Source organism: Schistocerca piceifrons, chromosome 7 (genome assembly GCF_021461385.2).
Source record: "Schistocerca piceifrons isolate TAMUIC-IGC-003096 chromosome 7, iqSchPice1.1, whole genome shotgun sequence".
Classification (NCBI taxonomy): Eukaryota; Metazoa; Arthropoda; class Insecta; order Orthoptera; family Acrididae; genus Schistocerca; species Schistocerca piceifrons.
This window is the reverse complement of record NC_060144.1, coordinates 330,945,187-330,948,843: the sequence shown is the minus strand read 5'-3', so window position 1 is coordinate 330,948,843 and position 3,657 is coordinate 330,945,187. Positions and strand designations below refer to the sequence as shown.

At 62.0% G+C, this 3,657-nt stretch overlaps 1 pseudogene; it reads right to left on the bottom strand.

Moving 5' to 3' along the window:
• LOC124805676 overlaps positions 1-3,110 on the bottom strand; it is a 10,510-nt pseudogene extending 7,400 nt beyond the window's left edge.
• Between the last annotated feature and the right edge of the window lie 547 nt (positions 3,111-3,657).

Here is a 3,657-nt window from a genome sequence, read left to right as displayed (position 1 = left end):
TTGCTGTTGCTGCTGCTGCTGCTGCTGCTGCTGCTGCTGCTGGGGCTGCTGCTGCTTGGGCTGTTCGTTGTTGCTGCTGCTGCTGCTGCTGCTGCTGGGGCTGTTCGTTGTTACTGTTGCTGCTGCTGCTGGGGCTGGTCGTTGTTGCTGCTGCTGCTGCTGGGGCTGTTTGTTGCTGCTGCTGCTGCTGCTGCTGGGGCTGTTCGTTGCTGCTGCTGCTGCTGCTGCTGCTGGGGCTGTTCGTTCGTTGTTGCTGCTGCTGCTGCTGCTGCTGCTGCTGGGGCTGTTCGTTCATTGCTGCTGCTGCTGGGACTGTTCGTTGTTGCTGCTGCTGCTGCTGCTGGGACTGTTCGTTGTTGCTGCTGCTGCTGCTTCTGCTGCTGCTGCTGGGGCTGTTCGTTGCTGCTGCTGCTGTTGGGGCTGTTCGTTGCTGCTGCTGCTGCTGCTGCTGCTGCTGCTGCTGGGACTGTTCGTTGTTGCTGCTGCTGCTGCTGCTGCTGCTGCTGCTGCTGGGACTGTTCGTTGTTGCTGCTGCTGCTGCTGCTGCTGCTGCTGCTGCTGCTGCTGGGACTGTTCGTTGTTGCTGCTGCTGCTGCTGCTGCTGGGACTGTTCGTTGTTGCTGCTGCTGCTGCTGCTGCTGGGACTGTTCGTTGTTGCTGCTGCTGCTGCTGCTGCTGCTGCTGCTGCTGGGGCTGTTCGTTGTTGCTGCTTCTGCTGCTGCTGCTGGGGCTGTTCGTTGCTGCTGCTGCTGCTGCTGCTGCTGCTGGGGCTGTTCGTTGCTGCTGCTGCTGCTGCTGCTGCTGCTGGGGCTGTTCGTTGCTGCTGCTGCTGCTGCTGCGGCTGCTGGGGCTGTTCGTTGCTGCTGCTGCTGCTGCTGCTGCGGCTGCTGGGGCTGTTCATTGTTGCTGCTGCTGCTGCTGCTGCTGCTGCTGCTGCTGGGGCTGTTCGTTGTTACTGCTGCTGCTGCTGCTGGGGCTGTTCGTTGTTGTTGCTGCTGCTGCTGCTGCTGGGGCTGGTCGTTGTTGCTGCTGCTGCTGCTGCTGCTGCTGGGGCTGTTTGTTGCTGCTGCTGCTGCTGCTGCTGCTGCTGCTGCTGCTGCTGCTGGGGCTGTTTGTTGCTGCTGCTGCTGCTGCTGCTGGGGCTGTTCGTTGTTGCTGCTGCTGCTGGGGTGTTCGTTCATTGCTGCTGCTGCTGCTGCTGCTGCTGCTGGGACTGTTCGTTGTTGCTGCTGCTGCTGCTGCTGGGACTGTTCGTTGTTGCTGCTGCTGCTGCTGCTGCTGCTGCTGCTGGGACTGTTCGTTGTTGCTGCTGCTGCTGCTGCTGCTGCTGGGGCTTTTCGTTGCTGCTGCTGCTGCTGCTGCTGCTGCTGCTGCTGGGGCTGTTCGTTGCTGCTGCTGCTGCTGCTGCTGCTGCTGCTGCTGGGGCTGTTCGTTGCTGCTGCTGTTGGGGCTGTTCGTTGCTGCTGCTGCTGCTGCTGCTGCTGCTGGGACTGTTTGTTGTTGCTGCTGCTGCTGCTGCTGCTGGGACTGTTTGTTGTTGCTGCTGCTGCTGCTGCTGCTGCTGGGACTGTTTGTTGTTGCTGCTGCTGCTGCTGCTGCTGCTGGGACTGTTTGTTGTTGCTGCTGCTGCTGCTGCTGCTGCTGGGACTGTTTGTTGTTGCTGCTGCTGCTGCTGCTGCTGCTGGGACTGTTCGTTGTTGCTGCTGCTGCTGCTGGGACTGTTCGTTGTTGTTGCTGCTGCTGCTGCTGCTGGGACTGTTCATTGTTGCTGCTGCTGCTGCTGCTGGGGCTGTTCGTTGCTGCTGCTGCTGCTGCTGCTGCTGGGGCTGTTCGTTGTTGCTGCTGCTGCTGCTGCTGCTGCTGCTGCTGCTGCTGCTGCTGCTGCTGCTGTTGCTGCTGCTGCTGCTGCTGGGGCTGTTCGTTGTTACTGCTGCTGCTGCTGCTGCTGGGGCTGTTCGTTGTTGTTGCTGTTGCTGCTGCTGCTGGGGCTGTTCGTTGTTGCTGCTGCTGCTGCTGCTGGGGCTGGTCGTTATTGCTGTTGCTGCTGCTGCTGCTGGGGCTGTTCGTTGTTGCTGCTGCTGCTGCTGCTGCTGGGGCTGGTCGTTGTTGCTGCTGCTGCTGCTGCTGCTGCTGGGGCTGGTCGCTGCTGCTGCTGCTGCTGCTGCTGCTGGGGCTGGTCGCTGCTGCTGCTGCTGCTGCTGCTGCTGCTGCTGGGGCTGTTCGTTGCTGCTGCTGCTGCTGCTGCTGCTGCTGCTGCTGCTGCTGGGGCTGTTCGTTCGTTGTTGCTGCTGCTGCTGCTGCTGGGGCTGTTCGTTGTTCCTGCTGCTGCTGGGGCTGTTCGTTCATTGCTGCTGCTGCTGCCGCTGCGGCTGCCGCTGCGGCTGCCGCTGCGGCTGCTGGGGCTGTTCGTTGTTGCTGTTGCTGCTGCTGCTGCTGCTGCTGCTGCTGCTGCTGGGGCTGCTGCTGCTTGGGCTGTTCGTTGTTGCTGCTGCTGCTGCTGCTGCTGCTGGGGCTGTTCGTTGTTACTGTTGCTGCTGCTGCTGGGGCTGGTCGTTGTTGCTGCTGCTGCTGCTGGGGCTGTTTGTTGCTGCTGCTGCTGCTGCTGCTGGGGCTGTTCGTTGCTGCTGCTGCTGCTGCTGCTGCTGGGGCTGTTCGTTCGTTGTTGCTGCTGCTGCTGCTGCTGCTGCTGCTGGGGCTGTTCGTTCATTGCTGCTGCTGCTGGGACTGTTCGTTGTTGCTGCTGCTGCTGCTGCTGGGACTGTTCGTTGTTGCTGCTGCTGCTGCTTCTGCTGCTGCTGCTGGGGCTGTTCGTTGCTGCTGCTGCTGCTGCTGCTGCTGCTGTTGGGGCTGTTCGTTGCTGCTGCTGCTGCTGCTGCTGCTGCTGCTGCTGGGACTGTTCGTTGTTGTTGCTGCTGCTGCTGCTGCTGCTGCTGCTGCTGGGACTGTTCGTTGTTGCTGCTGCTGCTGCTGCTGCTGCTGCTGCTGCTGCTGCTGGGACTGTTCGTTGTTGCTGCTGCTGCTGCTGCTGCTGGGACTGTTCGTTGTTGCTGCTGCTGCTGCTGCTGCTGGGACTGTTCGTTGTTGCTGCTGCTGCTGCTGCTGCTGCTGCTGCTGCTGGGGCTGTTCGTTGTTGCTGCTGCTGCTGCTGCTGCTGGGGCTGTTCGTTGCTGCTGCTGCTGCTGCTGCTGCTGCTGGGGCTGTTCGTTGCTGCTGCTGCTGCTGCTGCTGCTGCTGGGGCTGTTCGTTGCTGCTGCTGCTGCTGCTGCGGCTGCTGGGGCTGTTCGTTGCTGCTGCTGCTGCTGCTGCTGCGGCTGCTGGGGCTGTTCATTGTTGCTGCTGCTGCTGCTGCTGCTGCTGCTGCTGCTGCTGCTGCTGGGGCTGTTCGTTGTTACTGCTGCTGCTGCTGCTGGGGCTGTTCGTTGTTGTTGCTGCTGCTGCTGCTGCTGGGGCTGGTCGTTGTTGCTGCTGCTGCTGCTGCTGCTGCTGGGGCTGTTTGTTGCTGCTGCTGCTGCTGCTGCTGCTGCTGCTGCTGGGGCTGTTTGTTGCTGCTGCTGCTGCTGCTGCTGGGGCTGTTCGTTGTTGCTGCTGCTGCTGGGGTGTTCGTTCATTGCTGCTGCTGCTGCTGCTGCTGCTGCTGGGACTGTTCGTTGTTGCTGC